General features: G+C 41.7%; 1 pseudogene; it reads left to right on the forward strand.

The window, feature by feature from the left end:
• The first annotated feature begins 447 nt into the window (after nt 1–447).
• LOC102837243 lies at nt 448–10,800 on the forward strand (annotated as a pseudogene).
• The last annotated feature ends 2,150 nt before the right edge of the window (nt 10,801–12,950 follow it).

Consider the following 12,950-nt stretch of genomic DNA (forward strand, 5'->3'; position numbering starts at 1 on the left):
ATGTTGTCCATAGCTTGTCATGATCCACACAATCGAAAGCCTTTGCGTAGTCAATAAAGCACAGGTAAACATCTTTCTGATATTCTCTGCTTTCAGTCAAGATCCATTGGACATCAGCAATGATATCTCTCGTTCCAGGACCTCTTCTGAATCTGGCTTGAACCTCTGAAAGTTCTCTGTGAATGTATGATTGTAGCTGTTTCTGTATTACCTTTAGCAAAAGGTAATACTTTACTCGCTTGAGATATCAAAGAGATTGTCGATGATTTTTGCATTCCATTGGGTCTTCTCTCTTTGGAATGGGCACAAATATGGATCTCTTCCAATCATTTGAAATACTTTTATTTGAAATACTTTCTTTAGACAGCATAACAGATGACTATACACATGGACCTCACCAGATGGAATATATAGAAATCAAATTGACTACATCTGTGGAAAGACAAGATGGAAAAGGTGACCCCATTGGTCACCAATAAAGGGAAGTGAGGGAAAACAGCAATGAAGCCATGAGCTATGTCCGACCAAGTTCAATAGACTCCTGTGAACCTGGGTAGAGATCTGGTTGGCCAGCAGTATGGCAAGATCTGGGGACTCCTGGGCCCAGAGACAATGACAGAGTCACAGAGGGCTAGAGTGGAGAGTGAAGTGTCCAGCTGATAAGAAGTGAAGGGATATGCACAAGAACACCCATACTTGCAAATAATACCCAGTTGACCTGGCTTCAATGACTAGATGATCAGAACTTGACTAGAGGAAAAAAAGAGTAATCTGATACAATTTGATGAACTTGACCTAAACCTATGGATGCAGTAATTCAAAAGAGGGAACAAACCTTTACAACGAGGATCATTCCCACCCCCTTGTTACACAGGGTAGACAGGGATTGACAACTTGGACATTGGCTACCCAAAATGGGGGGCGGGGGGTGGGGAAGGAATGCTACAAAAGCAAGAAGTGACTGGCTTACAAGCTTTCAAGAGGGAACCTAGATGCAGAGGGTGCGGAGGAAGTTAGAATCTCCACTGAGTATTATTCAATCTGTCTGGGTGGGGCTGATGAAAAAGGAGATGGGAATAGGACTCTTGTGGTAAAATAGTGAATAATTGCTATCAGGACTGACTGTGAGGGTTGGAAATTTAAAGGTAGATATTTTGTAGCAAGGAGGGGAGTGATTGACTTTGTAGTCTAGGAGCGGAGGTCCCTGGGACCATCAAGGGAGAAGAGCAGAGAGCGGGACCCTACCCAGAGAAACAGTGATGCCAGAGATGGAGGCAGAGACGATGACATGGAAAAATGGAGCAGCTGGAGACTTTAGATTCAGAGAGGGTGAGGGACTGTGTGCTGACAATGGAGGGGCAGGCATACCCTTTGGTTGTTTGATGATGCATGGAGGGGATGAAACGATATATGACAGGATGAATGTAAAACTAATGTTCTCCCATGTAAACTATCACATTATTCACAATAAGAACTGTAAATATATATTTATCACCTGGGCTCCATTTATTTTTCCTTCCCCTAGCAATCACTGATTTTTTCGCCACTGCTATAGTTTCGTCTTTCCCGGAAGGTATTGTGTCTTATTAAATGTTGGCCTATTATGAGAATTAAAACAACAATCTGATTCTCCACCACATATGTGCTGAGAAGCACTGATTCAAGTAACTTATCCAAGGTCACTCCACTACAAAAGGGAAGAATGAAGATTTGAAGTCTCCTCTCTGTGGTTTTGAGTCCTGAGCTGGTTTCAGTATCTTTCTCTTAATTCTTCCCCATACAAGAATTAGAATGGGGTTCCCTCATCCTGACCTCTGAATGGCCAGTATTTGAACACTTTGGGAGCTACTTGGACTAGATTATGGAGGAAAAGAAAATGTGGGTTAACCTTGTTTACAAAATAAAACCTTTATGCAGACTAAGGATACTGAAGGAGTGGTTTAATTATCTAGTGCTATTATACTAGAAATAAACAAGTGGATGGTTTTAATAAACAAATTTAGTTTCTCATAGTTTGTTGTTGTTGCTAGGTACTGTTGAGTTGGTCTTGACTCACAACGACTCTATGTACATCAGAATGAAATGCTGCCTGGCCGTGCTCCACCCTCAATTGTTGTTAAGCTTGAGCCTATTCTTGCTGCCACTGTGCCAGTCTATCTCATTGGGGTCTTCCTCTTTTTCACTGACTCTCTACTTTACCAAGCATGATGTCCTTTTCGGAAACTAGTCCCTCCTGTAACATGTCCAAAGTATAAGAGATGAAGTCATCCTGACTTCTGACAAGCATTCTGGCTATACCTCTTTCAACAGACTTGTTTGTTCTTCTGGTGGTCCATAGTACTTTCAATATTTTTCTCCAACACTATAACTCAACTGCATCAATTTTTTGTATAGTCTTCTTTATTCACTGTACAACTTTCACATGCATAGGAGGCTATTGAAAAGACCATGGTTGGCAGCCTTACTTCAATGAGCATGACTGTGAACCATTGGACCCAGAGCAGGAGGCCCGAACCAACATGCTGCTGGAACTTGAAAGGATAAGATAGACTTTAGAGACTTGGGGTTGGTAGTAGCTTGGGATCACTGCCTGTCTCCACATGCTGCCAAGGCTGTAGTGGACAGCCTCCCCAGGACACTCATAAGGGGCTCTCAGGCTGTGAGGAAATGAATTCCCTGTGCTGTTTGGGGCAGGTCTGCCAGACTCACCCTGTCTCCAAGTCAGACTGTGCTCTGGTCCTTCAGTTTCCAGACCAGGAAGAGGAGACCACCACTGAGATGCCTTGCCATCATCTCTTTCACTTCAAATGCATTCTGCCCTAGCTAAGCAAGACAAGTTCCTGTCTCCTTTCACCATACTTATTCAACCTGTATGCTGAGCAAATAATCCAAGAAGCTAGGGTATATGAAGAAAAACGTGGCATCAGGATTCAAGGAAAACTCATTAACAACCTGCGATATGCAGATGATACAACCTTGCTTGCTGAAAGTGAAGAGGACTTCAAACATTTACTGATGAAGATCAAATAGCACAGCCTTTGGTATGGATTGCATCTCAATGTCAAGAAAACAAAAATCCTCACCACTGGACCAATAAACAACATTCTTATCAATGGAGAAAAGATTGAAGTCAAGGACTTCATTCTTCTTGGATCAGCTATCAACACTCACAGAAGGGAAGCAGCAGTCAAGAAATCAAACGACATATTGCATTAGGCAAATCTGCTGCACAAGACCTTTTTAAAGTGTTGAAGAGCAAAGAGGTCAGCTTGAGGACTAAGGTGCGCCTGATCCAAGCCATCGTATTTTCAGTAACCTTATATGCATGCAAAAGCTGGACAGTGAATAAGGAAGACCGTAGAAGAATTGATGCTTTTGAGTTATGGTGTTGGAAGAGAATACTAAAAGTGCCATGGGCTGCCAAAAGAACCAATAGATCTGTTTTGGAAGAAGTGCAGCCAGAGTGCTCCTTAGAGGCCAAGATGGCCAAACTTCGTGTCTCATACTTCTGAAATATTGTCAGGAGGGAGCAGTCGCTGGAGAAGAATATCATGTTTGGTAAGGTGGAGGGTCAGAGAAAAAGAGGAAGACCCCCAACGAGATGGATTGGCCAAGTGGCAACATTGATGGACTCAAGTGGCAAAAGTAGTGAGGTTGGCCCAGGATCAGGCAGTGTTTCTTTCTGCTGTGCATAGGGTCGCTATGAGTCAGTTCCGACTCGATGGCACCTAACAACAACAACAAATACCACCATGGATTCCTGATGGATTAGCACTGGACTGCAAACCACAAGGTTAGCAGTTCAAATCCACCAGCTGATCCTCGGAAACCCTATACAGGGTCACTATGAATCAGAACCGATCAACGGCACTTAACAACAATGCCGCCATGAACTGCCGACCTATGATGACATTTATGAAGAGCACAGACAAGACAAGGCTCACAAAAAGCAGCAGCCGCATCGATTTGAGAACCTCTGCGGAGCTATGTACACATACATGAAGCACCTACAGGTGAGCACCAGCCCTCCACAACACATTCCTCTTGACCTTGAATCTTCATTAAAGGTTTCTTTAACCCCAAAAGCGAATAAACAATGGCTTGGGTCAGGGGCACCTTAGTCCTCCAACTAACACTTAAAGAAGTCTTGTGCAGCAGATTTGCCTAAGGCAATATGTAGTTTGATTTCTTGACTGCTGCTTCCATGAGTGTTGATAGTGTATTCAAACAAAATGAAGTCTTTGACAACTTCAATTTTATTTTCTTCATAGTTTGTTGTTGTTGCCAAGTGCGATCAAGTCGGTTCCAATTCATAGTGAACTGCTTAGGGTTTTCAAGGAGCAATATCATTTCAGTTAGCAGTCCAGTGCTTATCCTACAGTGCCACATAGTTTGCTTGGTGGGTTGTTTTGTGCCCTGGAGTTGGTTCTGACTCACAACAACCCTGTATAGGGTTTCTGAGGCTGTAAATCTTTACAGGAGCAGAAAGCCTCATTTTTCTCCTGCAGAACCACTGGTGTTTTGAATTGTTGACTGTGAGATTAGCAGCCTGACTCATAACCACTATGCTTTCATAGGTAGAATTCCAAATTCAGTGCACCAGCTCTAGAGCACTTCTGTCTTTCTCTCTCTGCTAGCTTTGGAGGAAGGTCCTTGTCTCCTTTGAACATCTGAGGGTCCAGTATTCCTTCAAGATTTCTATGTAGCTTGACCTTTCCTTGGATCTAGGAGCTTCTCAGCACAGGGACCCTGAGTCTAAAGGACACATTCTGCTGCTGGCTCTTGTTTCTTCATGAGAATGAGGTCCCTCTCTCTACTCACTTCTCTCTCCTTTGTCGCTTGAAAGATAAAAGGTGATGTAGGTCATACACCTGGAAATTGCCCTAACGTAACATCAGGGCTATGACCTTAGTAAGGGTGCTGCATCCCACCCTAATTATTGTACAACTGATTGGATGATCACATCATTACATAACTGCCAAACCACTGCCAATCATGGCCCAGGAAAATTGGGGGGGAGACAATTCAATCCATGACAAGGAAGGGAAAGAGGAAGAAAATTCTCTATATAACTGTGAGTATAAGGTGTAATGCATCACAGTCACTTCATGACCCTAGATAGAGAGGGCCCACATTATGCCAGGCCCTTGACTGGTGCTCAGGATATAGGATACAAAAGGATACTGACACTCAAAGAGTTCACAGCCTACAAGATATTGATACACACACAGCCTCATAAATGGCATAGGGAAACCAGGAAACAAGCCTGTCAAAACAGTAAAATGTCAAACTTGGGAGGGAAAATGATGAAAAGGGATTTCACCAACTGTTATGAATTTGATTGTTTCTCTCCAAAATATGTACTGAACTCTTGGCCCCTCTACCTATGAATGTGATCTTTTTGGAAATACAGTTGTCTTTTATTAAGTTCGTGGGGCCATACCAGAAAAGGGTGAGTTTTATACCTAATTACATCTAATGTATAAAAAGGGCAGAGTAGACACACACACAAAACAAGTTGGGAGGAGCACCAGGAACCCCTGAGTTATTGACAAGGAAGGACATTGTTCTAGAGTCAACGCCCAGATTTGGACTTCCAGCCTCCAGAACGGCAAGAAAATAAGTTTCTGTTTCTTAAAGCCATCAGCGTGTTAATGGCAGCCCTGGGTAACTAAGATGCTGACTCAACTGGAAGAAATGAAAGAGTTACATGAGCAGATCAAATATTTGCATTATTTCAAGTGCTTAGTAAGTGATTAATTCAAACACTATAAACTTTTACTCTACTCAGTGAGGGGAGAGAATTACAAATGGAGATATAAAATGTGGAAACACAATTCATTCCATAAGTGTCCAAGAAGTCATTGTTGGAGATGAAGATGAATATGGGAAGACCTTCAGGTAAATCTTGGGTTTATTTGACCCTAGAGAAACCAAGCAGTGAGTAAATCAGTGTGTTGACACTTGGAACCGTCGGAATCTATAGTCTTAGAGGGCTGATGCAGAGGTTGTGCCCTATAACAAAGATTCTAAGTCTTGGTGGGCTGAGTCTGCCTGGGTAGGTCTTTTTGTGATACTGCATGCAATACTAGAGATGAAAAGGGAGTAAGTCTTTGCTGCTCTCTTTCATCTCATATTAAAATACAAAAAACTCACACAGTGTATCAATATCTTGTAGGCTGTGAACATAGCAAAATAGGGTAAAAATTATCATAGAAGGATGACCTGCCTTTTGTCTACATGAGCACAGACTTGAGGACTAGAAATGCAGCCAGCAAGGGATCCTGATGTGGAATGGGCCAGCAGAAGAGGGGTGCCTCGAGGCTGAAGTTGACATTTCTTGGGTTTCAATTGTTGATAATACTATCTTAGGCCTTCTTCCTGTTGCCAAGAGCAACATATAACCACCTACTAGGTAGTTCCACCCATAAGATCCAAACTCACATTTCTCAAGCCAAACTCATCATTGTACCCCAAATCTGATCTTATTTTTAAATATGTAATTTAATTTTTTATTGAGACAAAATTCACATAATACAAAATGCACTTTAACCATTCATTTTAAAGTGAACAATTTGGTTGTTGTTGCTAGATGCTGTCAAGTCAGTTCCAGCTCTTAGTGACCCTATGCACAGCAGAACAAAACACTGCTTGGTCTTGCTCCATCCTCGTAATTATTAGGGTTGAGCCCACTGCCACTGCCACTTTGTCAATCCATCCCATTGGGGATGGTCTTCTTTTTCACTGACCCTCCACTTTACGAAGTATGATGCACTTTTCCAGATGCTGGTCCTTCCTAACATGTTCAACTGGATGTACTTCTTCCAAGACAGATATGTTGGTTCTTCTGGCAGTCCATAATACTTTTAATAGTCTTCTCCAACACCATAACTCAAGTGCATCAATTCTGCTCCAGTCTTCCTTATTCATTGTACAACCTTCACATGCATATAAGGCTATTGAAAATGCCATGGCTTGGGTCAGGCACACCTTAGTCTTCAAACTGGCATCTTTGCTCCTTAACACTTTAAAGAGGTCTTCTGTAGCATATTTGCCTAATGCAACAAATTGTTTGATTTCTTGATTGCTGCTTCCATGGATGTTCCAGAATATTCATTCTCTGCAATGTGGTCCATAGCTTGTCATGATCCACACAGTTGAAAGCCTTTGTGCAGTCAATAAAGTGCAGGTAAACATCTTTCTGGTATTCTCTGCTTTTACCCAAGACCAATTGACATCAACAATGTTATTGCTCATTCCATGTTCTTGTCTGACTCTAGCTTGAACCTCTGGCACTTCCCTGCCAATGTTCTGTTGCAGAGGGTTTTGAATTATCTTTAGCAAAGTTTTACTTCCATATGATATTAATGATATTTTTCAAAGATTTCATCATTCCATTCAGTCATCTTTTTTTTGGAATGGGCACAGATATGGACCTTTTCCAATTGGTTGGCCAGATAGTTGTCTTCCAAATTTCTTGACATAGACAAGTGAGCATCTCCAGTACTGCATCAGTTTGTTGAAATATTTCAATTTGTATTCCTTCATTTCTGGGAGCCTTGTTTTTCACCAATGCCTTCAATGTAGCTTGGACTGCTTCCTTCAATACTATTGGTTCTTGATCATATGCTACCTCTAGAAATGGTTGAACACCGACAAGTTCTTTTTGGTACGTTGACTCTGTGAATTCCTTTCATCTTCTATTGTTGCTTCCTGCGTCGTTCAATATTTTGTCTATGTTGTTATTATTAAGAGCCATCAAGTCCGTCTCAACACATAGAGACACTGTATAGGGTTTCCAAGATGCTGCTGGTGAGTTTGAACCGTCAACCTTGCGGTTCAAATTGATCCTGTGGTCAAGTGCTTATCCTACAGCGCCACACCAGGACTCCGTCAATATTGCAACCAGAAGCTTAAATTTTTTTCTTCAGTTCTTTCACCTTGAGCAATGCTGAGCCTATTCTTTCCATCTGGGTTTCTAACTTCAGGTCTTGTGCATTTCTTTGTAATACTTTACTCTGCCTTCTTGAGCTGCCCTTTGAAATTTTCCATTCAGTTCTTTTACGTCATCATTTTTTACAGTCACTTTACTTGCTCTACATTCAAGAGCAAGTTTCAGAGTCTTCTCTGACATCCATCCACTTTAGTCTTGCTTTGTCTCTTGTCTTTTTCTTTAGGCAGGATGTTCTTGATGTCATCCCACAACCCTATGGTTCTCTGTCATTAGTGTCTAATGCATCAAATCTGTTCTTGAGATGGTCTCTAAATTCAGGTAGGATATACTCAAGATCACAATTTGGCTCTCATGGACTTGTTTTAATTTTCTTCAGCTTCAATCTTAACTTGTATATGAGTAATTGATGGTCTGTTCCATGGCCTGCCTCTGGCCTTCTTTGGCAGATGACATTAAGCTTTTCCATCATTGCTTCCCACATACATAATCAATTTAATTCCATCTGGTGATGTCCACTTGTATAGTCACCTTTTATGTTGTTGAAAAGATATTTGCAATGAATAAGTCATTGGTCTTATAAAATTCTATCTTGCAATCTCCAGTGTCATTTCTATCACCAAAGCCATATTGCCCAACTATAGGTCCTTTCTTTGTTTCCAACTTTCTCATTCCAATCACCAGTGATTATCAATGTATCTTGATTGCATGTTTGATCAACTTCAAACTGAAGACGTTAGTAAAATTCTTCAAGTTTATCGTTACTGGCTTTAGTGGTTGGTGTATAATTTGTGATTCATAGTCATATTAACTGGCCTTCCTTGTTGTTGCTGTTGTTAAATGTTGTTAAGTCAATTCCAACTCATAGCAACCCTGTACAGGGTTTCTGAGGAGCTGGTGAGCTTGCACCACTAACCTTGCGCTTCAAAGCACCTTTGCGGACCAGCGCATTAACCTGAAGTGCCACACCAAGACTCACCTTCCTTGCAGGAGTAAGGATATTATTCTATCACGGACAGCATTGTACTTCAGAAAAGATCTCGATATACTCTTTTTGATTCTAAATGCAATGCCATTGCTCTTCATTTTGTCATTGCCAGCATAATAAACCACAGAATTATTCGAAATGGCCATTTCAGGCCACTAATGCCTAGAATACTGATACTTCTGCATTCCATTTCCTTCTTGATGACTTCCAGTTTACTTAGATTCATATTTCATACATTCAATGTTCTGATTATTAATGGATATTTGAAGCTATTTCTCCTCATTTTGAGTTCTGCCCCATCAGCAAATGAAGGTCCCAAAAGCCTTGCTCTGTCCATGTCATTAAGATCAACTCTACTTTGAGAAGGCAGTTGTTTCCTAGTCATATGCTGAGCAGATTCCAACTTGAGGGTCTCACCTTCTAGTACCAACTTAGACAATGTTCTTCTGCTGTTCCTAAGGTTTTCAGTAAGTAACCATTCAGAAGTGGTCCACCTCTGCTTCTTCCTGATCTGTTTTATCCTGAAAGCTCCACTGAAATCTGTCCATGATGGGTGACCCTGCTGGTATTTAAAATACTGATGGCATAGTTTACAGCAACACACAACAGACTAGCAGATGAGTGCAACTTGGCGATGTCTAGTATATTGACAATACTAGAACTAGTACAAACATCATCACCATCTAATTCCAGAACATTTTCATCACCTCAGAAAGAAACCTGGTACCCATTAAGCAGTTTCCTCCATTCCTCTAGTTTCTTTTACCCCAGCCTCTGGCAACCATTTATCTACTTTCTGTCTCCATGGATTTTTCTATTCAGGACATTTCATATAAAAGGAGCCAAACAATATGTGGCCTTCTGTGACTGGCTTCTTTCACTTAGCATAATGTTTTCAAGATTCATTTATGTTGTAGCATGTACCAGCACTTAACTTATTTTTGAATATTAAATACTAGTCAATTATATGTGTGACACTGTAGGATCAACACTGGACTGCAGCTGCTCCTTGGAAACCCTCTACAGGGTCCCTATGAGTCAGAACTGACTCTGTGGCACTTAACAACATCTGTGGATCTACTTGTTTTGTTTATCTTAAACCTGCACTTGCTCCTGTCTTCTGTATCTTCAGAGTAGCACCAGTGTTCCAAGGCAAAAATTGAGACATCTTCCTTGACCATTCTCTCTTATTCGCCCTCAACATCCACTTGGATAAGATAGAAGCCTTGTCAATTCCACCCCCTCACTAAGTCTCCCTACCTTCATAGACCTAACCCTAGCTCTGGACACTTTTCTTTCTCACCAGGATGATTCTCCCAGCCCCCTAAATTGTCACCTGCCCCCACCCCTCTTCTCCTCATTGTGGTGGGAGTAAGCAATTTTCTTTTCAGAGCTAGTTATGTCTCTATCCTGCTTAAAACCCTTCAATATCTGCCAATTGCCCTAAGGAAAACATTTGTATTCCTCATCATGACTTATAAATCCCTCCAGGGCCTGTACCCTAGTCTGTCAGCCTTATCTTGCACCCTACGCCTCAGTCCACTGAACGCTACTTCTCTGGACATCCAGGCTGTACTGACTCATCCATCAAGACTCAGCTCAGTGGCCACTTTCTCTTTGAAGTTCTCCTTGATCTCTTCTCCACCCTCAAAACTGGAATAGAACCCACACATACTGCCTCATGGCAGTTCCGACACTTTTTTGCACTTCGTAGTTACCTCTCTCAAGTGGTGACTTGGCTGACCCCTTCTCATTATTCAGATCTCCACTCAAGTGTCACAACATCACGTTCACAGAGGCCTTCTTCAATGTCGCCACACTGTCACCCACCACAGTTGTCAACACCACAATTAATTTTTAGCACTCATAATGATCAGAAATCTTATCAGTTTTCCCCACTAAAATATATACTTTCAGAGTGCTGAAGCCTTATCTTATTTACCTCATAAACCTCAACTCATAAGCAGAAGGGACTCATTAATCATATGTCAAATGACTAATATATGTTTAATGTAAAAATAGCTTTTATTTTTTAAAACACCTGATGATGAAATAGTAATAATAAGATCACAGATCTGGATGTTTTTTGCAAAAGTTCAAGGTTCCAATGTAAAACTAATGTTCTCCCATGTAAACTATCACATAATTCACCATAAAACATTAAAAACAACAACAAAACAAAACCAAAAAAAGTTCAAGATTCCATATCCCTGTGCAACATGTTTACCCTCACCTCCTCTTCCTCTCCGGACCTCTGCAACCTTTGGTCTCTGTAGCCCCAGGACATCCTAGTTCATCTCTCATTCTTTGGTCCTTTGTCTATGATTTCCTGTTTCCTCTTCCTTCCCCTCCCAATTGTGGACTTTCCCCAACATCTGGTTCTTAGTTCTTGCTGTCAGTACAGTTGTATCTAGGCCACTCTGTGTGGATGGTGCATAGGTCCCTACATCTAACCCTTTGTTGTTGTTAAGCGCCATTTAGTGAATTTCCCCTGTATAGGGTTTCCAACGAGCGGCTGGTGAGTTTGTACCACCAGCCTTGTAGTTCAAACTGACCTACAGAACTAAACCAGGACTTCACATCTGACTCTAAGTCCTCCCATTACCTGTAACCTGGAAGATCCCACTTAGAAGGACTCCCTAAAGCCTTTAAACTCTGTGATAAAAGACTCTACCCAACAAATACTTAGAGATTCTGTAGTCACTGCAAACTCTTGGTGTCTAAACCTCATTACAGCCTCTCTACGAACTAGTATCCCGTGAAGTCATTGCAAACAATGAGATGACTCCATGTGTATTGATATGGAACAATTTCCATAAGACAGTATATTAAAAAATATTGTCATTTCAATGTATAATCACTATGAAATGTTATTGAGATATTGTCAATGTTGTTCTCTTACAAAGTGTGAGTTGTATTTGATACTCACCACACATCTGAATTTGATCTAGTATCTAATATCTCAAGTACTCAATAGGCATGTGTGGCACACAGCAACAACAAAAAAGATCTGTTGCCATCAAATGACTTCTGACTCTTGGTAACCCTATATGTTACAGGGTATAACTACTCCATGTTTGTTTGTTTTCTGCTGCCCCTTGGCTCTCATCTTTATAGAAGCAGATCACAAAGTTTTTCTTTTGTGGCACCACCGGAAGAGTTCAAATGCAAATCCTTTGCAGTGTCCAGGACTAGTAGCTACCATAATGAACCATGCAGTACTGTCCTTGAGCTACATAGGGTAGAAATGCACTGACACACAGCATGGCCCTGGAGAAGCATCCACCACCTGCTAGGTCATCTTTCTCCCTGAATGCTCTAGGAAACTTTGGTGACTAACACTTGCCTTCCTGAAGTGCACATTCTAGAACCCTTGCATGACTCTGCTTAACTTCTCAAAAGTCCCAGAAGTCTGCAGTACAAAAGACTTCTGTCCCCTTTTTGCTCCGGGGCAGTTTATCTTAGGAAGCAAGCTAGTGTCTTCTATCCCAACCCCATCTCCACCATCATTTGAGCAACCCTTCTGGGTGAGATTTTTTAAAAATCAGTCAGTCAAGAAGTATGGAATTCTTATGACATTTAATAACAACTGTGTGCCAGTTATTTGCTAGGCCCTGCGTACATGAGACAAACCCTCATGAAGCTTTCAACCTATAGGGAAATGTCTAACCTTACCCTCCACCTGCCCTCTTTTCTCTTGACCCTCCTGAATTCCTCTCGCTGGGCCTCAGACCTCTCTCCTGGCACTCAAGGGCATTATGTTGTGCCTGGGTTGTCAGCCACACCTCTTCAGAGTTCCACCTGGTCTGTGCTCTTCCTGGGGAGGTTTCTGTGTATTAGTCATTCATCAGAGGGTGCCTGGGTGATAGCAATGATGGGGTCACTAGGAGGGCAGGGAGGAGGCCTGGGCTCCGGAGCATGGAGGTAGCCCAGGGTCTCAAAGTCTTGGCACCATTCTGGAACAACCAAGGCTCAGCCTGCTCTAGAAAGAAAGTAAAGCACAGCCCAGCA

The sequence above is a fragment of the Chrysochloris asiatica genome, unplaced genomic scaffold (genome assembly GCF_000296735.1).
Source record: "Chrysochloris asiatica unplaced genomic scaffold, ChrAsi1.0 scaffold00130, whole genome shotgun sequence".
Taxonomy (NCBI): domain Eukaryota; kingdom Metazoa; phylum Chordata; class Mammalia; order Afrosoricida; family Chrysochloridae; genus Chrysochloris; species Chrysochloris asiatica.